At 41.5% G+C, this 23019-nt stretch overlaps 1 non-coding gene across 1 annotated transcript; it reads left to right on the top strand.

Moving 5' to 3' along the window:
* Positions 17191 to 17262, top strand: TRNAD-GUC. Its single transcript has one exon. It is a non-coding gene; the product is annotated as a tRNA-Asp (tRNA).

Consider the following 23019-nt stretch of genomic DNA (forward strand, 5'->3'; position numbering starts at 1 on the left):
GGTTTGCTGACTGTGGTCAGGAAAGCCCCAATTATGAATGGTTCCCTAACCAAGTGTTGAAACCCTGTACTTTGTAATTAAAATGCAAAACACACACAAACTGGCAACCAAAGAAAAACATTTTTTTTTCAGGTCTTTTTCTTGAAAGGGTGGTTTCTCACTTCCTTCAGGTGTCTTCCTTCTAAATCTACCGTGATTTCCTTTAGTCTTCCACAAACAAAATAGTCCCTTCTCGTCCCTTTCATGGATGAAAGAAAAATGGTATAATTTATCCTATTAGTAAAAAATATTTGAATCACTTGCATTTCTTCTCATGTATCTCAAATCCTGTCTTCATTCTACCTTGCTGCTTCTGAAACAATCAACTCAGTGCTGCTAGGAAAATGAAGGAAAAAGGCAACACAAGAGAACACATTTTTTTTTCTTTTAATCTAGCAAAATTTTGCTTTGTGTATTCTAATGCTCTGTTATTGGGTGCCTACAAGTTTAGAACACTTCCTTGGTGAATTTAATTGGTTATCATTATGTGGAGACCCTTTTTATTCCTAATAAATGTATGTTGTCTGATAATAATGTATCTGCAACAACTTTCTCTTACGTGGTAGTATTTACCTGTTAAATTTTGTTCCATTTTAATTTTTTCAATCTTACCTTGCCTTGGGGGGTGAGGAACAGGACAGGAGACTTATATGGGTTAAGATCAGTAGAGAGAGGACTGAGACAGGGAAGGGAAGGACAAAGATACACTTAAAAAAAGCATCTATATGGAGTTCCTGTTGTGGCTCAGTGGTTAACAAATCTGACTAGGAACCATGAGGTTGTGGGTTTGATCCTTGGCCTTGCTCAGTGGGTTGGGGATCTGGTGTTGCCGTGAGCTGTGGTGTAGGTTGCAGACACGGCTTGGATCCTGCATTGCTGTGGCTCTGGCGTTGCTGGTGGCTACAGCTCCGATTCGACCCCTAGCCTGGAAACCTCCATATGCCACAGGATGGCCCTAGAAAAGGCAAAAAAAAAAAAAAAAGCATCTATAGGATACTAATCATGCAACTATAGCTCTGCTCTGAATATATATGCAAGGAATACTTAAGAAAGAGAAAGGAAAACATCCAACTGCCAAAGATCCCATAGACAAAGTCAAATAGCAGTCATCAAACCAGGAGAAAATAGTCTTAACATGTGTAATAGGAAAAGGAATAGTATTGGGGTATATGAAGAATGCCTATGAATTGATTAAAAAAAAAAAAGTCACCAGAAAAAAAGGGGCAAAAATATAAATAGACAGTTCACAGAAGAAGAAATGGAAATGACTAATAAATTATTTTTAAATGCCCAGCTACGCTAAGTAATCAAAAATGCAAATTAAAGTGAGCTTTTGCTTTTCAATTATTAGATTAGAAAATCTGTCACAATTAGATAAAACATATTGATGAGGACATGAGGAAAGGCGACGTTCCCTTTAAATGAAACCTTTGTCCTGCCTTTTCATAAGGCATTTGCCAAACCTTTTAAAACTGCGCTTATCGTTTGAGCCAACAATCCACTTCTTGGTATCCACCCAAGAGAAACATATCCACATGTGTGCGAGGGGGCATATACCAAACTGTTCCCTGTGGCATTTTATAAATAGATTTTTTAAAGAAAAGCAACCTTGAATTTCCACTAATGGGGTCATAATTTCATAATAATCCTATGGAATATTATGCAGCAATTTTTTTAAACAAAGAAATCCATATTTACCCCATATAAATACCTAAAGACTTCTTGCCAGTTAAAAATATTCACGGAAATGAAGAATGACTCTATGTAAAAAATACAGAATGGAAACAAAAGCATTTATTTGTATAATTTCATAAGTAAACAGAAAAAGTTTGAATGGATACACACTAATCCGTGGCAGGCATTAATATAATAAAAGAACTGAGATTGGAGTGATTTTACTTGTATCTATATTATCTCAATTTCTTTCTTTTTCTTTTTTCTTTTTGGGCTGCACCGTGGCATATTAATTCCCAGGCTAGGGGTCAAATCAGAGCTATAACCACTGGCCTATGCCACAGCCACAGCAATGTCAGATCTGAATTGCGTCTGTGATCTTCAAAACAGCTCATGGCAATCCCAGATCCTTAACCTACTAATCGAGGCCAGGGATTGAACTTGCATGGTCATGAATGCTGTGAATTGATAGTGGGTTCATGACTGCTGAACCATGACAGGAACTCCCTATTTCAATTTCTTACATCAGAAATGAATTCATTAGAGGAAAACATAGGCCAAACACTCTCTGACATAAACGACAGCAACATCTTCTCAGTTCCACCTCTTAAGTCATGACAGTAAAAACAAAAATAAACAAATGGGACCTAATTAAACTTAAAAGTTTCTGCACAGCAAAGGAAACCCTAAGAAAACGAAAAGACAACCCACAGAATGGGAGAAAATCTGCAAGTGAATCGACTGACAAGGGATTAATCTCCAAAATTTATAAACACCTTCTGCAGCTCCATACCAAAAAAAAACCAAACAACCCCATCAAAAAATGGGCAGAAGATCTAAACAGACAATTCTCCAAAGAAGACATACAGATGGCCAAGAAACACATGAAAAGATGTTCAACATCACTCATTATTAGAGAAATGCAAATCAAAACCACGATGAGATACCACTTACACCAGCCAGAATGGCCATCATCCAAAAGTCTACAAACAATAAGTGCTGGAGAGGGTGTGGAGAAAAAGGAACCCTAGTACACTGTTGATGGGATTGTAAATTGGTGCAACCACTGTGGAAAACAGTGTGGAGATTCCTCAGAAAACTAAACAGAGAACTACCATTTGATCCAGCAATCCCACTCCTGGGCATCTATCCAGAGAAAACCATGACTTGCAAAGACACATGTACTCTGATGTTCATTGCAGCACTATTTGCAATAGCCAAGACATGGAAACAACCTAAATGTCCATTGACAGAGGAGTGATCCAGAAGATGTGGTACATATACACAATAGAATATTACTCAGCCATTAAAAGGAATGAAATACCAGCATTTTTAGCAACCTTCATAGACCTAGAAATTATCATGCTAAGTGAAGTCAGCCATACAATGAGACATCAACATCAAATGTTTTCACTGACATGTGGAATTTGAAAAAAGGACAGATGGAACTTCTTTGTGGAACAGATGCTGACTCATAGACATTGAAAAACTTATGGTGTCCAAAGGAGACAGTTGGGGGTGGGGGATGTGCTGGGTTGTGGGTTGGAAATCCTATAAAATTGGATTGTGATGATCATTGTACAACTATAAATGTAACAAATTCATTGAGTAATAAAAAAAGAGATTAATTCATATCTTATTACATAATTAAAATTATTTTTAAAAAGAGGTGATCCTATATTTTACTAATGGCTGAATATTTAGTATAATTCAGTTTTTTTCATTTGGATAGATTGGATCATAGCTTTTAAAGATCTCATGAAATTGTCTAAACGTGATAAGCTAGCACATAGCAAAATCTATTGGTTGATCACTCTGCCAAAAAACTGAAAATGAGTTTTATTAGGTGTATATTGCCCTCCCAGGATAAAAGAATCTTTTGCTTCTTGTCTAGGTATTGCAAGCCCAGGAGGCATAAGATAAATAGTATGATCCTATAAAAGGCGTCAGTTTCTTTAGGATTGTAAAGTATGGTGAGGACCTCAAACCCTACCATTTGGCAATGACTGAATCTTGCTTAAAATATATGAGGCTTTAAAAAACTAAAATCTGAAACTCACACACTGTGGTCTAATCTTTCACTTCACAAAGGAAGCAACTGAGGACCAGAAGGATTAAGGGTCTCATCAAGGTGACCTTGGCAGTGACTCTTAGTGTCAAATACATGGTGTGGGGACCTCGGCACTCCGCTACTGCTTATCAAAGGGACTGGTCTGGAGCCGCCTGCTTATCTCATGGTAATTCTGCAGAACAATCCATCCCGAACAGGGCTTCCTAGGGTCAGCGTCCCAACTAAGATTGTCTATTTGTGATAAATGTTAAGGGTTAATTATTATTTACTTTTCTCAGGCTGTCATGATCTTGTCTGAATTCTACTTTCAAGTGAGATTTTTTAAAAAGCCATTATCCCTGTGAGTAAAGAAGAAATTAAGGTATCCAAGTATAGAGATGCTGAGGTCACTCATGTGTAAACTATGGAAATTTGGAAAGAAAGCTCTTCTAGTTGAATACTTATTAATAAAAATTGGTAATCATCTTGCATTAGGTGCCCTGCTCCCACAATTCTGAACTACCTGCTTCAGAGCTAAGAAATGAGGAAAGCGTATTGATCTTAACATTTATTGAATTTCCTGAGTTGACACGGGTTGCACTATTATTTTAGTTTGTCTAATATACATGACATCTTTTTGTAACTGAAATAGGATCTCTTCTCCCCTCCCCTGTCTCCTTTGTTCCCCTCCCCCTTTGTGTACACACACCCACCCACACACACACACAAAGTGTGATCTTCAAAAAAACAGGAACGAGAACAGGACCTGGAAATTCAAAACACATCGTCATCTTTCTGCCGAAACATATCCTCTTCACCTTTTCGCCCACGTTTCTCAGCGGTGTCCAGGGAGCTTGACTAGGGCTGGAGACCCAGGCCAGGACCCCACTGATGATTCCACTCCAGGCTCAGCTGAAGACACATCTGGAACCCATTTCCGGCCGGGGTGGATGGTCGATGCAGGGCTGGAGTCCGTCAGCCCTGAGTGCAGTCTCATCTGTCTGGCTGTCGGCTGCCTCCCCGGCCAGAGCCTGTGAGCGTGGCTGCTAGTGAAAGTGTTTATGTGTTTATGTGACCACAGGTATGTGCCCTCAGTGACAGAGCCCCTGTTCCATGTGCTCTGTCCTGGCAGGCCAGTGGCACATGGGATAGAGCTAGAGGCAGCGCCCCTGAGGTCTGGATGTCACCACCAGGAGAGTCCCGGGGTGGAATACGATGGGGGCATTTCTTCTGGATTTGGGCTGGATGAAGCATTTGGGGAATGATGCTTCCTCCAAGGTTAAGTTTAGTTATGGTTTTGTCCACTCTTAGGGGTGAGGGAAAGGGGGCTGCTAGCCTGTCTCACAGTACAAGTCCCCACTTCCCAGCCAAGGCAGTTAGAGTGAAATAGCCACCCCTTAGCAGAGCTGAGACTGTGGTCGTGTGGACATGGTCTCCTCTCTCTGCCTGCCTGAGAACTCTGAGTCTTTTTTTTTTTTTTTTTTTCTTTTTAGGGCCGCACCCACTGCATATGGAGGTTCCCAGGCTAGGGGTCGAATCAGAGCCACAGCCACCAGGCTACGCCACAGCTACAGCAATGCCACATCTGGGCTGCATCTACAACTACATTGCAGCCCGCGACAATGCTGGATCCTTAACCCACTGAGCGAGGCCAGTGATGGAACCTGCATCCTCATGGATACTAGTCAGGGTCTTTACTGCTGAGCCACAATGGGAACTCCAGAACACTGAGTCTTCTTTTTTTATTTTATTTTATTTTTTATTTTTGAGGGCTGCACCCAAGGCATATGGAGGTTCCCAGGTTAGGGATCAAATCTGAGCTGTAGCTGCTGGCCCACACCACAGTCACAGCAACATGGGATCTGAGCTGTGTCTTTGACCTACCCCACAGCTCATGGCAACACTGGATCCTTAACCCACTGAGCAAGACCAGGGATCGAACCTGCATCCTCATGGATACCAGCCAGATTCATTTCTGCTAAGCCACAATGAGACCTCTGAGTCTTGACACATGCAGTGAACTTCTGGATGGGGATGACATCTGGACTTGGGGAGGATTTCCCCAACATTTCCTTCCTGAATGTTCCAGGGAGGAAAAGGGCTGTGGGGCATCAGCTGACCGATGTTGATAGAGGCTCCTAAGATCCCAGGGCAAAGTGAACAAGGTCCAAGGCAACGTGAACACCAACATGATGTAGGTTCAAGGTTTGGGTTTTGTTGTCATTCTTTTTTTCTTTTTGCCTTTTATCTCAAGCAGCTTCAAGCACAGCAGGGAGGTAAGCTTGCAAAGGCAAAGTCTCCTCGTGACTCTCTTCCAGGGAGCATGTCCTTTTGGGGGGGGGTTGCCCTCAGATTGTTAGGGCCTCCCCCACCCCTTATTCTGTATATTCTCCATTTCCAAGGTCCCAGCAATCTCAGTGGCGTGGTCACTCCCAACTCACAGCAATCTCAGTGGCACGGTCATTCCCATCTCAGGATCTCTTAGTTGCTAAACCCATGTAGCTGTCATCTGAGGTCCCTGATGTCCATGGGCTTTCCTTCTTGCCCACATGTGTCTTGAGCAGAAATATCCCACACTGAGTCCAGCATCCTGCTCTTCGTATTTAGACTTTTCAGTCACCTGCCTAGTAGCCCAAGCTAAAAATCTCAGGGCTCTTTTTAATAGTCCCTCCACCCATGTAAAATATGTTACGGGGCCCTGCGGTAGGGAACTCTACTCAATACTCTGTATTAACTTATATGGAAAAAGAATCTGAAAAAGAATGGTATGTATATAGGTATAACCTAACCGCTTTGTTGTACAGCAGAAATTATCACGACATTGGTAAATCAACTATAATTCAATAAGACTTTAGTAAAAAAAAAAAAAAAAAAAGAAAAGAAAATATGATACAAAATCATGTCCTTTGATTTTTGCATTCGAAATGTCTCCGAAATTGATCTTTTGTCCTCCACGTCCAGAGCTTTAGTCCAGATCCTCAGCATTTCTCCATTGGACTGTCAGAGAAGGCTGATAGGCCCATGAGATAAAAAGCTTCTTCCTCCAAGTTCCTGCTGTGGCGCAGTAGGTTAAGAATCTGACTGCCTCGGCTCAGGTCACTGCAGAGTTGTGGGTTCGATCCTCAGCCTGGTGCAGTGGTTAAAGGGTCTGACATTGTGCAGCTGGGTATAGGTCAAAGCTATGGGTTCGATAAGTTGCTGGCCCGGGAACTTCCATATACTGCAGATATGGCCATAAAAAAAAAAGAAAAAGAAAGAAAGAAAAAGAAAGAAAGGGAAAAAAACCTTCTTTCTCACAAGAGATTTATTTATTTATTTTTTGGCAGCCACACCTTTGGCATATGGAGGTTCCCAGGCTAGAGGTCAAATTGGAGCTATAGCTGCTGGCCTGTGCCTCCGCCACATCCACGCTGGATCCAAACCACATCTGCGACCTACACCACAGCTCACGGCAACACCGGATCTGTAAGCCACTGAGCAAGGCCAGGGATCAAACCGGAATTCTCATGGATGCTAGTCGGGTTTGTTAACCGCTGAGCTGTGAAGAGAACCCCTCTCATAAGAGAACTTTTTAACACCCCCGTTTACTACCCTGAGAAGAAATTCAGAAAGGATGTAATCTACCAGGACACATATTTAAAAAATGCACATAGAGCCCAAAAGTTGAAGAAAAAAATTACAATGAGAGAAGTATGTAATAGCATCATACATGTTTCAGCACATGAAGACAAGGCAATACCAACACCGGATGACAGAATTAAGTGCTCACTTAAAACATTAGGAATGTGACAACTACAAGTGCATCCCACCATAGATGTGTCCTAAGTGTGGCTCAGATATTGAGAGTAATGATGCTTTTGGCGTTAAGGATCCAGCATTGTCATGAGCTGCAGCATACGTCACAGATGTGGGTCAGATCTGGCGTTGCTGTGGCTGTGGTGTAGGCTGGCAGCTACAGCTCCAATATGACCCCCAAGTGGTAGGAGCTCCCTGGTGGCCTAGCAGTTAAGGATTCAGCCTTATCCCTGCTGGGGCTCAGGTTCCATCCCTGGCTGGGAACTTCTCCATGTCTGGCCCATCCCCCAAACAAAAATAAAGAAAAGGGGTAATTAGTCTTGAGACTTTTTTCCCAAGCACTTTGTTTTAGAAATGAAACATTCTGAATGGCTCAAATTGTACCCCAGAGCATGACAGAATTTTAACTGGCTACACTTTATAGCCTGCGTGTTGGAGAGAAATGTGATCACCATCTCATTCTGGGTCCTTCTTTATTCCTTGCATGTGTTTGCATGATGAAATGAGTTCTAAAATACAGCTCGAGAGGTAGTACGTGACATACCACCGAGGTAAATGAAATGAATAGTTCAGAATCATGAGCACTGAAAGAGAAAGCAGACCTTTAAATATCCATTTCATAAAGTAATGCATTTAGAAATAATTTGCAAACTGGAAAGGCAATTAAGGAGGTCCTTTTATTCCACTATGCCACGTGTCACAACCTTTCAGGTTTAATGAGACTTGCTCGTTGAGTCTAGGATTTAGCCAAAGACATTCGGTTTGAGCAAAACTATGAAAAGCACTGCTAAAATGATTATATTCAATTTAGTGCCTTTGATACTTTCAGTGATGCGGATTATTCCAAGAGTAGGGCTTGTGGAAGCTGAATATTTTTCAGTATTTCACCTTGAAAAGGCTACAGGAATGTTTCTGCATGCTTCAAACAATTTACATTCTAAATGGAAATTTCTGAATATCAAAGTACTTGATAAGTCTTTGTTTCTATTTTAAAAAGCGTTAAGATAAAAGAGTTTAAGATAATAGATGCCTGTTATTTTGCTCTTCAATCAGAAGTGTATATTGTCAAAGCAATAATATATACACATATTTTTTAACTGTAGAATATTACAGTTATCTGATAAGCCCGAGATACTAAGATGGGAAATTGTTTATAGTTCTATCAACAAAGCACTGTAAAGCTGACAATTTAAAAAAAGTTGAGGTAAAGTTAATTTATAATGTTGCGTTAGTTTCAACTGTACAGCAAAGGGATTCAGTTATATATATATATGGTTTTTTCTTTTTTAGACTTTTTCCATTATTCATTATTATTATATATTGAGTATAGTTCTCTGTGCTGTACAGTAGATCCTTGTTGTTTATCTACTTTATGTACAGTAGTAGTGTGATCTGTTAATCCCAAACCCCTAATTTATCCCTCTTTCTCTCTTTCCCCTTTGGTAACCATAAGTTTATTTTCCATGACTGTGAGTCTATTTCTGTTTTGTAAATAATTCTAAAATTGACAATTTTTATATCACTTTTCTAGGCTCTTTTAAAACATAAACACATCTTTTTTTTTTTTTAATGTGTTTAATGCTTTTTGGTGTCTTTTAATGCTTCAGCTAGAATATTATGAAAGTACTTTGTGCTTCTCTTATGCCTCTTTGTCACATTTATTTGTCGTTTATGAGATGGTTTGGAATGAGAGCAATCATGCCAATTCTGAGAGCTCATCTCCTCGTGCTCTCAAGGAGCATCAAATATTTTATCCACGTTCACTGTCTGAAAGGAATGACTAGTTCGGTCATCGAGTGACACCCGTGAAGTTCTTTGAGGGGTTGACAGGAAGAACAAACCACGTTCCAGCTGCAAGAGTCTTCTGTGTGTGCCGTGTCTGTTACTGATGCACGTTGTACCTTGATGTCCACAATCAATTAGCTTGGATCGCAGCCCTTGAACGTTTTCTGGGTACCATGTTTAAGGGCTCAGGATGAGCTCATCATGGTGTCTGCTTTGCCCAGACAGCCTTAGCTTCCCCCGGCTTTCTCTAGTCCCTCTTCTGCCTTTTTCCACCTCCCCTTCCTTTTCATCCTTATGCCTTCAGCAGCTTCCTCTCTGCCCCACAAGAGCTTTGGGACCTTTTGCTCATGAGGGCAGTCCCCCTCCCCCATGATTAGTCTCCTTTGCACATCACAATTGCAATGCCACGTTGATTTATGTGAGCATGTGGCCAATGTCTGTCTCTACCTGGGGTCTGTGAGCTCCATACGCACAGGGGCTTTGTTTGACTTTGTTCAGCTGATAGCTAGTGGAGTGCCTGACCCATAGTAGGCAGTTACTAGATACACTTACTAAATATGGATGAATAAAATGAGTGACACTCACTACAATGTTAGGTGGTAAGCATTTTTGGTTGGAAAGCATTGTATTAACAGATTTATATTATGAAAAAAAAAAAAAGAATGCTTTGCCAAATATTCACTTGTGACCCCTCAAAATCAGCCATGTGCTCATCAGATTGAGCACAGACCAGCTCCTGTCCCCAAGGGCAGTCTGCAGGGATGCTTTTAACACCCAGGAGCACTTCCACATTGAAGCCCATTATTTCAATACACACAAGCAAGGCCTCCTAAAAAAGGGGAGTTCAGACATTGATTTACTTTTGCATATTCTCATTCATTCAATTTCGTTTTTCTTTTTAGGGTGTCACCTGCACCCTATCAAAGTTCCAGGGCCAGGGGTTGGGAATCCGTGCTGCAGCTGCCAGCCTGCACCACAGCCACAGCAATGCGGGATCTTCATTCATTCAAACTGGTGCCCTTGTTCTCTGCCCCCGAGGAGCTGGCAATCTTGATATCGTTCAAGACTAGACTGTTTGTCTCAGGGTCACTGGAGTGGTTATGAAAACTTAGCTTCTCTGCCTCCACTGTAGACAGACTAAAATCAAATACTTCAGAGTAGGACTGGAGAAATCTTAACCTGGAAGAAATTCCCTGTCCCTTTCACTGTTGGATTTCAAGGAGGCCCAGGAGGGCCATGGATGAGTGCAATGTTCCTTGCGTCTGTGAACCCTGGGCTAGGGTGGCACTCTATTTCCCCCAGTTCTCGTGAGGCTTCATGTGGGTCTAAGGTGCCTACTGTCCCAGAGGCAGCATCCCAGTTGTTTGGGGCTTTAGCTGGTCTCTTACGATCATCGTCTGTATGCAGATTCCTTTAAATGATAGGCCAAGTGACAGCTAATGCTGATTAGAGACTGTGATCCTGTGGAGATGGCCTCCTCTCTGCCTGCCTGAAAACTCTGAGTCTTTTTTTCTTTTTCTTTCTTTCTTTCTTTCTTTCTTTTTTATTATTGTCTTTAGGGCCACAACCCAAGGCATATGGAAGTTCCCAGGCTAGGGGTCGAACCAGAGCTGCGGCTGCCTAACTACACCACAGCCATGGCCACTCGGGATTCAAGCCACACCTGTGACCTATGCTGTAGCTCATGGCAATGCCAGATCCTTAACTCACTGAGTGAGGCCAGGGATCGAACCTGCATCCTCACAGATACTAGTTGGGTTCATTATCACTGAGCCACAACGGGAACTCCAAAATCCCCCCATTGTACTTAGGAGAAGGCTGAGGTTCCATAAGGCTAAGTAACTTGGCAAAGTGGCTAGTTTCAGATTCAAATCCAAAGTCTGTGCAGTACTGTATGTGCCTCTCTTGCCCATAGGCAGTGTGCAGCTCTTTTCTAAGGCAATGTCAGTAAACCAGCCTTTATTTGCTGATACAGCATGAGAGATCTTCAAACCCCTTTCCCTATCACATGATTATCAGGGGATATGCGTTCCTTGGTAAACATTTGACAGTCGTAGATGCTTGAACATGATCTTCATGCAGTTTTCATTTTTTGGAAAGCCAGTAAAGGATGTGTGATTATTTATTAAAACTATATAACGGAGGGATGTTTAACTTCGTTCACATTGAAACCTGCAAATGGGTTGGTAGGGTTGATTTCAGGAGATCTGGCAGCTGCCGTTCAGAGAAATAAATTCCGCGTAACCTTAGTACCTATGTCATTTCTTGGAATTTAATTGGCATGGCCTAAAAAACATGTCTACTTGAGGGCCTCCATTGAGACTTCCTTCTCTTGGAGTGACACTGGCCCCATGGAAGCAGGTGGGTTGCAGCTGTGTCTCCCGCTGAGGCTTGGAAGGAGGGTCAGCCAGGCTTAAGGGCTGCATGTTGGAAACGAGGCATTTCAGGTCTGCTTCTGGATAAACCATACTCACACCAGGCTGCATTCACCTCAGACAAGAAGTTCCCAGATCCTGACACCCTGTCAGATTAGCTCCCAGAGATCTGTAACCGTGGTGGTGGAGGTTTGTTGCTTTTTTTTTTTTTTTTTCTCTTTTAAGCTGCCTGAGGTGACGGTGACTCATTGCAAGGTGAATGCATTTCACCTTCCACCAAAGCTGCAGCCCAAATATTTTTCCACCTTTATGACTCACCTTTTTTTCCCAGGCCTATTAAATTTATAGGAGTTTAGAGAAAACACACCAGGGAGGCTGAGGCCATCCCTGTCGTCTGCCCAATGAGCACAGATGTCCAGCGGTAAACCCGGAGCTCCTCGTGTTTCCCAGGTTCGGGTTTAACTTGGACTGCAGGCCACTATAAGGCTCCAAGGGAAAATGCACTCCAACCTTTAGAAAGCTGCCTTTCCAGTTTGACAGAATTGCTCCGGTTACTGTGAAACAATGGTCTGCTTGATAAAAAAGAGGATCCATTATGACTCAGCCAGGGAATATTTGTAATCATGATGGATTAATACATCTAAATCTTGAGAGGGTCTTTCAGGGTCCACTCTACTCTAGCTTGGCTGTGCCTCTTTAAACTTGACTTCTGCCAATTTCCTACATTTATTCTTTGCTTTACCTGACTGTCCTCTTTTCTTTTTGCTTTTTAGGGCCGCACCTGCAGCATATGGAAGCTCCCACGCTAGGGGTTGAATTGGAGCTGTAGCTGCCAGCTTATGCAGAGGCTCATGGCAACATCGGATCCTTAACCCACTGAGAGAGGCCAAGGATTGAACCTGCATCCCCATGGATACTAGTTGGCTTCTTAACCCACTGAGCCACAGAGGGAAGTCCATGGGTGTCCTTTTCATGTACCCAAAGCCTCACCATTGTGCATTTTGGCCTTTACTTTTTTTTTTTTGCCAAGGCATGCAATGGCTTTGAAGCAAGACCTCAATTCCCAGACCAGGAATGGAACCTGGTTAAAAGTACTGAGTACTGAATCCTAACCACTAGACCACTAGGGAACTCATGCATCTTTGCTCCTTTTTTTTTTTTTTTTTTTTTTGTTACAGCCAAATGCACAGCATATGGACGTTCCTGGGCCAGGGGTCACATTGGAGCTGCAGCTGCTGACCTATGCCATGGCCATAACCACATTGGATCCAAGTCACATCTGTGACCTATGCCTCACCCTGTGGCAATGCTGGATCAGTAACCCCCCGAGAGAGGCCAGGGATAGAACCTGTCCCCTCGCAGAGACAACATAGTGCCCTTAAATTGCTGAGCCACCACGAGAACTCCCATCTTTACTTCCAATCTCCTCAGACCTGTGATTAGAATGTCCACTCTTCTTCAAATCCATTTAGCTAAACCTTAACCTTCTTTCCAGCTTCCACTTAAATCCTATTTCTTCTGTGACATCTTTCTTGACAAAAATTCCTTCCTCTCCTTAGTGTCTATAACAGATATACTTTTTTTTTTTTCTTTGTCTTTTTTCCTTTTCTAGGGCTGCTCCCACGGCATACGGAGGTTCCCAGGCTAGGGGTTGAATTGGAGCTGTAGCCACCGGCCTACGCCAGAGCCACAGCAATGCGGGATCCGAGCCACATCTGCAACCTATACCACAGCTCATGCCAACGCCGGATCCTTAACCCACTGAGCAAGGCCAGGCCAGGGATCGAACCTGCAACCTCATGGTTCCTAGTAGGATTTGTTAACCACTGCGCCACTATGGGAACTCCAACAGATATCCTTTCTTAGTGCTCTAAAGAATCTCCCTTTGCCAGCGATTCTATAGCTCCACTGCAACATATCAAAGTGTATATTTCTTTTTATTTACTTAGCATGTGATTCATGTCTTTTATCAGGTCTAGAAAATTCTAAGCCTTTGTTTCTTTGAAAACATTTTCTTCTCTTCTCTTTTTTTCTCCTCTAGTTCCTTTTCTGGAACTCCTATTGGATGTATACTGGGCCTTCTTATACTTCCTCCCAACTTTACTTCTTTTTCATATTTCCCATCTCTCTCTGTTCTGCAGTCAGTGTTAATTCTTTGGATTTTTATTCCGATATTGGCATTGTCTAATCTGCTCTTTAAATTTCCCACTGAGTTTTTAAAAACAAATTTAATGAGATCAATTTTACGTGGCTAATTTACACAAACACATTCAATTTGCCTATATAGGTTCAGCCATTTAAAATTTGCTTTTAATGGGACTTTTAGCAAATTTACCCAGGTGAGCAGACCTTGTCATAATCCAGTTTGAGAATGTTTCTGTCTTCCCATAAGATGGCTTATGATCATTTAATCCTTATTTCCACCCCCAGCCCCAAGGAACCACTAATCTATTTCTGACTCTGTATATTTGCTCTTTATGGACATTTCTTATAAATGGAATCTTATGGTATGTGGTCTTCTGTGTTTGGTGTCTTTTCTTTAGTATAATGCTTTTGAGCTTCATTTGTATTGCAGCATGCATCAGTACTGGGTTCTTCTTCATTGCTGAATAGTATTCCATCACACAGATGTATCATATTTTGTTTTTCCGTTCATCTGTTGTCCACTGAGTTTTCACTGTCAAAGACTGCATTTCTTTCAGGAAGTTCCAATTCAGTTTCAAGTAGGATTGGACAATGACATTCAGTTTCAAGTAGGATTGGACAATTACATTCAATCTAGTTGTCTTCTCTTATATTTACTGCATTATTTCACTTTAGTTATTTTAAACACCTTCTCCTGTTGGTTTCAGATACTTCCATAACCCCAAATTCTTAAGGATCTGAGTTATAGGATTCTTGTCTATTTTGCCTTGTTTCCTCTTATGTTTGGATTTTGAGCTCATATTTTATGAGAATCCTGTGTGGTCTGGGTTGAGGTTTCCTGGTGGGCACCCAGGACAACTCTTTTTAAGTTAAATTTTTTTCTTTTTCTTTTTGGTTTGGAGTTTCTTAACCCATGCTGTGGTATAAAAATGAATATCAAACCTGTACAGTGTAAATCTGTGATTAAAAATTCTCACAAAAGCCTTTTCTTTCCCCCCAAACTAAAGTGTAGGAGGAGACAGATATGTTTTTTGCACTCTGATTTTCTCACTTTTTTTTTTTCCTTCAACTTTTCTCTGAGCATTTGGTTCTTGGACTGCATGCCAGGGTCTCAGTTGTGGCTTTCTGCCTCATGTGGGTCCAAGTCTCTGACTCCTGATCTTGAAGATGCTAAAACTAGGACCCTACAGTGTACCTCTGAGAACCAAAGTACCAGTGTCCACTTTATCACTTGTGTTGTCATCTTACTCTTCATTTTTGGCCCCTTATTTATTTAGGCCTATAGTCACACATACATTTTAAAAAGTATGTCTGGAGTTCCTGGCATAGCTCAGAGGTAACCTACCTGACTATTATCCACAAAGACTTGAGTTCCATCCCTGGCCTTGCCCAGTGAGTTAAGGATCTGGGGTTGCCACAAGCTGTGGTGTAGGTTGCAGACGTGGCTGGGATCCTGCGTTGCTGTGGCTGTGATGTAGGCTGGCAGCTGGAGTTCCAATTCAACCTCTAGCCTGGGAACTTACATAGGCCAAGGGTGCAGCCACGAAGAGACCAAAAAAAAAAAAAAAAAAAAAGTTGTGTCTCTTGTATTTTATTTAGAATTTCTGGGTGTTCCAGTGTGAGGTTTCTTGGAATATTTGATGTGCTTGGGAACACTGATGTGCATAAGCGGCCAGTAGTTATCAGACATCAGTGTGTCCGCCTCTTTGAGTGTGGATATGTGCTCTTATATGTGAACTTTTAGCCGTCTTTCCAAAAAGCTAGGAGTCCTTGCTATGGCATAACGGGATTGGCAGTGTCCTGGGAGTGCTGGGATACAGGTTCAAGCCTTGGCCCGGTACAGTGGGTTAAGCATCTGGCATTGCCATAGCTGCAGCATAAGTTGCAAATGGGGCTTGGATTGATCTCTAGCCCAGGGACTCCATATGCAGTGGGGTGGCCAAAAAAGAAAAAAAGGAAAAAAAAAGGTAAGTGAACTTATCACTAGACCAAGCATTAGTCCCTGAGTAGAATAATATAGCTCTTTCTAGGGATAAACTCTTTTTAAGATAAAATTTATTTTTTTGTTTTTGTTTGTTGTCTTTTTGGGCCACACCCATGGCATATGGAAGTTCCCAGGCTAGGGGTCAAATCAGAGCTGCAGTTACCAGCCTACACTACAGCCCAGCAATGCCAGATCCTTAACCCACTGAGCCAGGCCAGGAAGCGAACCCACAACCTCATGGTTCCTAGTCGGATGCGTTTCCACTGAGCCACAATGGGAACTCCTTCTTCTGCATTTCTTAAGAACTTTCTCTCCAGTCTATCCACATATTAGTTTCTTAGGGCTGCTGTAGCAAAGTACCACAAACTTGGGGGGGGCTTAAAGCAAGAGAAATTTTTTTTCCTCACATTTCTGGAGCCTGAAATTCTGAAATCAAGGTGTTGGCAGGTTGGTTCCTAGAAGAAACTCTGAGGGAGCATCTGTTCCATGCCTCTCCCCTAGCTTCCTTGTCATCCCTTGGCTGGTAGACACGTCACTTCATTCTCTGCCTTTGTTTTCATAAGATGTTCTCTCTTATGTGTCTATGTCTCCATGTGGCCTTCTTTTTTTTTTTTTGTGGGTGTGTGTGTGTCTTTTTGCCTTTTCTAGGTCCACTCCTGTGGCACATGGAGATTCCCAGGCTAGGGGTCCAGTCAGAGCTGTAGCTGCCGACCTATGCCAGAGCCACAGCAACGCGGGATCCGAGCCACATCTGTGATCTACACCACAGCTCACAGCAGTGTCAGATCCTTAACCCACTGAGCAAGGCCAGGGATTGAACCCACAACCTCATGGTTCCTATTGGGATTCGTTAACCACTGCGCCACGACGGGAACTCCTCCATGTGGCCTTCTGACAGAGACACTAGTCATTGGATCAGAGCCCACTCTAATCCTGTATGACCTCATTTTAAATAATTACAACTGCAAAAAATCCTGTTCCCAAATAAGTTCACATTCTAAGGATCCAGGTGGACACAGTTTTCCGAGGGACATTATTTAACCCAGTACTGTTCAGTACTGTGGGCTGAGCTGGTGGGAGCAAGCATGGGCCCTGGAACGAGGTGGGCACCATTCTAGGCACTTTGTCAACATTCTGTGTATCACCTTCCAGTGGAGGTATAAGGAGCAGCTTCAAAGACCCAGGGATCCTTAAATGTGAGCTTTAATAGAGAAGCCCTCGGAGAGAAACAGCTTTGTCCTTGTGAAAAGCACTGACCATTCACAGTAGTGAGATTTTGCTGGCTCCATCCATCTGGGCTCTGCCAAAAGGATGGAGAACACCATTTACAAAAAAGCAAGCTGTCCTCATTAGTATAGTGGTGAGTAACCCCGCCTGTCATGCGGGAGACCAGGGTTCGATTCCCTGACGGGGAGGCCACATACCCTTCAAAACTCATTTGAGTAATAAAAAAATAAATATCTAAAAATAAAAAAAATTTTAAAAAGTGAAAAAAAACAGAGCTTAACTGTAAAAGAAGTATAGTTGGGGTTACCAGGAGGTTTTAATAAATAAGAGACGTATTCGTTTGCAAAGCTTACAGTCACCTTCCCTAAATCTTGAGGGTTCCTAATATTCTACTGGGTGGTTAAGGATGCAAAGAGAGCAAAACTGCCTTTGGCCACGACGCTCCACCTCTCCCCCAGTTTCCCCCAGATCACGGGATGGTCTATAAATAGTGTTTCCTTTAAAACACACACTCTCTGAGTTCCCTCTGTGGCTCAGCATTTAAGAACCCGACTAGTATCCATGAGCATGCGTGTTCCATCTCTGGCCCCACTCAGTGGGTTACGGATCTGGCATTGCCGTGAGCTGCGTTGTAGGTTGCAGACGCGGCTCAGATCTGGTGTTGCTGTGGCTGTGGCGTAGACCTCAGCTGCAGCTCCAATTCGACCCTTAGCCCTGGAACTTGCATATGGTGCAGGTATGTAGCCCTAAAAAGAACAAACAAACAAACAAAACACACTCTCAGCAAAACCATCCAGGGAGTTGGCGCAGTGGAAATGAATCTGACTAGGAACCATGAGGCTGTGGGTTCAATTCCTGGCCTCACTCAGTGGGTTAAGGATCGGGTGTTGCTGTGGCTGTGGTGCAGGCTGGCAGCTACAGCTCCAATTAGACCCCTAGCCTGGGAACCTCCATATGCCATGGGTGTAGCCCTAAAAAGACAAAAATAAAAAGCAAAAACCATCCAGAATTATGACAAAAGAAGAGTAAAAATATCCAGATTTTGTTACAGTCCACTAGAACTTAAGTAGAACTAATTTTGGGGGACTGCATTGCTGGAAGCGGTAATGATTTTCAGCAAGAAGCAGCCCCCTTGCGTTTTTGCCCAGGCTGCACACCAACACCAGCTCTAGCCAAACAACACCCTGGTTTCCAATGAGGCTTCTTTGCGGATTGGTTTAAGGCAGGTAAATGGGGGAGTTGTAGTATGGAAAAGAAGACTCCTTGGAATTCATAACATTTCTTTACTTTGCAAACATTTTTAAAGAAAGTAATGCCTGACTGCCCAGAGGGATTTGAGAGGAATTGTTGGCTACATACAAAAACTAAAAAATATGAATTAATTTTAATTCCATAATGGGTCCCTGTGGTTGCTGCCTATCTTAAAGGGAGGATTAGAAGAAGGAAAACGTTTCATTCTATGCCCCAACCATTATAGTTAATACTATTCTGACATGAAATCTTTGTTTATCCAACGTATTAGATGTAATAGATTTGTCAAACTAGTTCTTCCTCCTAGAGGTCCTGATTTAAACCTCCTTTAAGTCAACTTCATTTGACTCAATATCCTCACCCACAGTGATTTTACCCCTGCAGAAATAATGGCTTAGCTTGCTGCTCAAGCTCTTTCTTTATCTGTGCCTTTAAAAAATGTTATCAAAGCCGCTGATACTGCCATTATACTGGCTAGGCAGGCAACCCCATGGAGAAAAAAACATGTGTTGATTGTATGGTTTCTATTTAAAATTTGGGAATTTTCACATCAGTGACCAGAATCTAGATTTCTGAGCTTGTTGGGCAGGCTTGGTTCCTTTTTTTTTTTTTTTTTTTTTTTTGTCTTTTTAGGGCAGCAGTGTGGCATATGGAGGTTCCCAGGCTGTCTAGGGGTGGAACTGGGACTGCAGCTGCCGGCCTACACCACAGCTACAGCCATGCTGGTTCTGAGCCAAGTCTACAATCTACACTACTGCTCACAGCAACACCAGACCCCTAACCCGGCCAGAAATCGAACCCACATCCCCATGCATACCAGTCGGATTCGTTTCTGCTGCGCCGCAACAGGACCTCCTGGAAAGCATATTTTAAGCACTTATTCCAAGTATGAAAAATAGTTTGAGTATTCTGAAAAAAAAATGAAAAATGGAAACACCAGCATTATAAATAAAACATATTTATTTATTTCCAAGCCTCTCAGAAAATAATCTCATCCGGGAAAATGATTTAAGTCCTTCATTTTAGGGCTGTGTGCATTTAGTGCTATTGTTAGGAGAAAGGGTGGTGCTGTCATAAACAATAGCATTTGTGCCAGGCTCGTCAAAGCCGACTCCTTACACTCCTCTCCTTAATAGATGAGTGCACGAATGAGTTCCCGTGTGCGGAGCACAAGCGTTCATGTGTGTTTTGCCTTTTCCGGTTTATAACAGTCCTGCAAGGGGAGGACTATTTCCTCCACTTCACAGAGCACGACCCTAATCCCCCAGAGGTGAGTGACTTGCCCAAGGACGCCTCCATCCCAAGGTGGAGGAGTCTGTGCGTCAGACCCCAGCGTTCTTTTCAGAGCATCTGCCTTTCCAGCGGAGGCGTCACTGGTTCAGTTATAACTCTGTGAAGTCTCTCTGTTATGATCGTTTTCCCCTTACTTCAGAGTTCGGGTCCAGAAGCACCCTTTGGAATGAGATCATGTTCCTACAAGGTTTCCGTTAATAAAACTGTTCCACGACTGGAGTTCCCATAGTGGCGCAGTGGTTAACGAATCCGACTAGGAACCATGACGTTGCAGGTTCGATCCCCGGCCTTGCTCAGTGGGTTAAGGATCCGGTGTTGCCCTGAGCTGTGGTGTAGGTCGCAGACGTGGCTCGGATCCCGCGTTGCTGTGGCTGTGGTATAGGCCGGTGGCTACAGCTGCGATTCGACCCCTAGCCTGGGAACCTTCATATGCCACAGGTGCTGCCCTAGAAAAGACAAAAAAATAAAAACAAAAAACAACTGTTCCACGACTGATTTGTTAAGGATCCGTCCGTCGAGCGCGAGTTTGTTTACAAGGTTCTGGGCATTTAAAAATGTTTCTAGGGGCCCTGTTTAGGGAGAAAAGAATCTTGTGTCTGACATGCTTTAATTTCTAATCTAATCGCTGGGCTGGTGTGTGTGTGTGTGTGCCCCTTCTATTTTCTGGCTGGACTCTCTAAGTAGCTCTAAAAAACCATCTCCCCACAGTTGTCTTATTCACCTACGCATTTTATTACAAAAATATAACATATTTTGCTTTGGAGATAATCCTAAATTCTATATATGTTCACTCATAATCACTTTTAACATTTAGATATAGTTCTTCCATTTTTTTCTTCCATCATGTCCAATGGTTTTGTTTTGTTTTGTTTTGTTTTGTCTTTTGTCTTTTTTTTTTTTTTTTTTTTAATGCCTGTATGTGCTTTTGGTTAGTGTTTAATCTTTTTTCTTTTTAAAATTGAAGTATGGGGGTTCCCTTTGTGGCACAGTGGAAACAAATCCAACTAGTATCCATGAAGATGTGGGTTTGATCCCTGGCCTTGCTTAGTCGGTTAAGGAGCAGGCGTTACCATGAGCTGTGGTGTAGGTTGCAGATTTGGTTCGGATCCTGCATTGCTGTGGCTGTGGTAACTCCGATTCGACCCCTAACCTGGGACCTTCCATATGCTGTGGGTGTAGCCTCAAAAAGCAAAAAAAAAAAAAAAAAAAAAAAAAAAAAAAAAAAAAAAAAAAATATATATATATATATATATATATATATATATATGGTTGGATTTATATTATATTAGTTTCAGGTGTACCACACAGTGATACAATATTTTTCAGGTGTGCATATAGTGACACATAGTGATACAATAGATTATACTCTGAAAACATTATAAAATAGTTCCTCTATTCCCTGTGCTATGCATTTCATCCTTGTATCTTATTTATTTTATACCTAATAGTTTGACCCTCCTAATCCTCTTCCCCTATCTCGCCCCTACCTTCTTCCCTCTCTCCCCACTGGTAACCACTAGTTTGTTCTCTATACCTGTGAGTCTGTTTCTGTTTTGTTCTATTCATTTGTTTGTTTCATGTTTTAGATTCCAAGTATAAGTGATAACACAGAGTATTTGTCTCTCTTTGTCTGAATGCTTATTTCTATGCTTATTTCACTAAGCATAATACCTGTCAGTCCCATCTATCTTTTTTTTTTTTAAAGGCAAAATTGCATTCTTTTTTATGGCTGGGTAATATTCTTTATCTACATCTTCTTTATCTATTCATCTGTTAATGGATGCTTACGTGGCTTCCGTATCTTGGCTGTTGTGAATAATGCTGCTATGAATAATGGGAGTGCATATGTTATTTATGTTTTTGTTTTTGTTTTCTTTGGCTATATGCCCAGCAGTGGAATTAATGCAACATAGGGTGGTCCCATTTTTAATTTTTTGAAGATTCTCCATACCGTTCTGCATAGTAGCTGCGCTAATTTAAATTCCCACCAACAGTGTACGATGGTTCCCTTTCCTCTATATCCTTGCCAATGTTTATTATTTGGGGTCTTTTGGATGATAACCATTCTTACATGGGTGAGGTGATATCTCATTGTGGTTTTGATTTGCATTTCCCTTATGCTTAGTGATGTTGAGCATCTTCTAATGTGCCTATTGGCCATCTGTATGTCTTCTTTGGAAAAATGTCTCTTCAGGTCTTCTGCCCATTTTTAGTTAGGTTGTTTTGTTTTTGATATTGAGTTATATTTTGGATACTAACTCATCAAACATATCATTTGCAAATATATTCTCTCACTTAGCACTTTTTCTTTTCATTTTGTTGATGGCCTTCTACACTGTGCAAAAGCTTTTAAACTTTAATTGGGTCTCAGTAGTTATTTTGCTCTTGTTTCTCTTGCCTGAAGAGATAGATCCAAAAAAGTATTTCTAAAGACTTATGTCAGAGTGTATTGCCCATGTTTTCTTCTAGGAGTTTGACATTTCTGCTCTTACATTTAGTTCTTCAATCCATTTTGACTTTATTTTTGTATATGGTATGAAAAAATATTGCAATTTTAATCTTTTACATGTACCTCTCCAGTTTTCCCAACACCACTTCTATCTTTTCCACATTGTATATCCTTGCCTCTTTTGTTGTAGATTAATTGACCATATGTGTGGGAGTACATTTCTGGGCTCTCTATTCTGTTCGATTGATCCATGTGTCTGTTTTTGTGCCAGCACCACACTGTTTTGATTACTGTAGATTTGTTGTGTACAAAGTATCCAGCTTGAAGTCAGAATGATACCTTCAGCTTTTTTCTTTCTCAAGATTGCTTTGGCTATTTGCAGTCTTTTGTGATTCTATACACATTAAGGATTATTATTCAGTTCTGTGAAAAATGTCATGGGTATTTTGATAGAGATTGCGTTAAATCTATAGATTACTTTGGGTAGTATGGACATTTTAACAATATAAATTCTTTTAATCCATGAACATGGAATATCTGTCCATTTATTTGTATCCTCTTCAGTTTCTTCCATTAATGACTATACTTTTCAGAGTCTTTTACCTTCTTGGTTAAGTCTATTCCTAGATATTTTATTCTTTTTGATGAGATTGTAAATGAGATTATTTTCTTTTCTTCTGACAGTTTATTATTGGTGTATAGAAAAGCAATAGATTTCTGTATATTAATCTTTTACCCTGTAACTTTACTTAATTTTCTTTGCTGAATATTCTAAAAGTTTTTTGGTGAAGACTTTAGGGTTTTCTATATATAGTATCATGTCATCTGCAAATAGTGGCAATTTTACATCTTCCCTTGCTATTTAGATGCCTTTTATTTTATTTTTTCTTTGATTGATGTGACTGGGACTTCCAATACTATGTTAAATAAAAATGGTCAGACTGGGCATCAT

Source organism: Sus scrofa, chromosome 10 (assembly GCF_000003025.6).
Source record: "Sus scrofa isolate TJ Tabasco breed Duroc chromosome 10, Sscrofa11.1, whole genome shotgun sequence".
Taxonomy (NCBI): Eukaryota; Metazoa; Chordata; class Mammalia; order Artiodactyla; family Suidae; genus Sus; species Sus scrofa.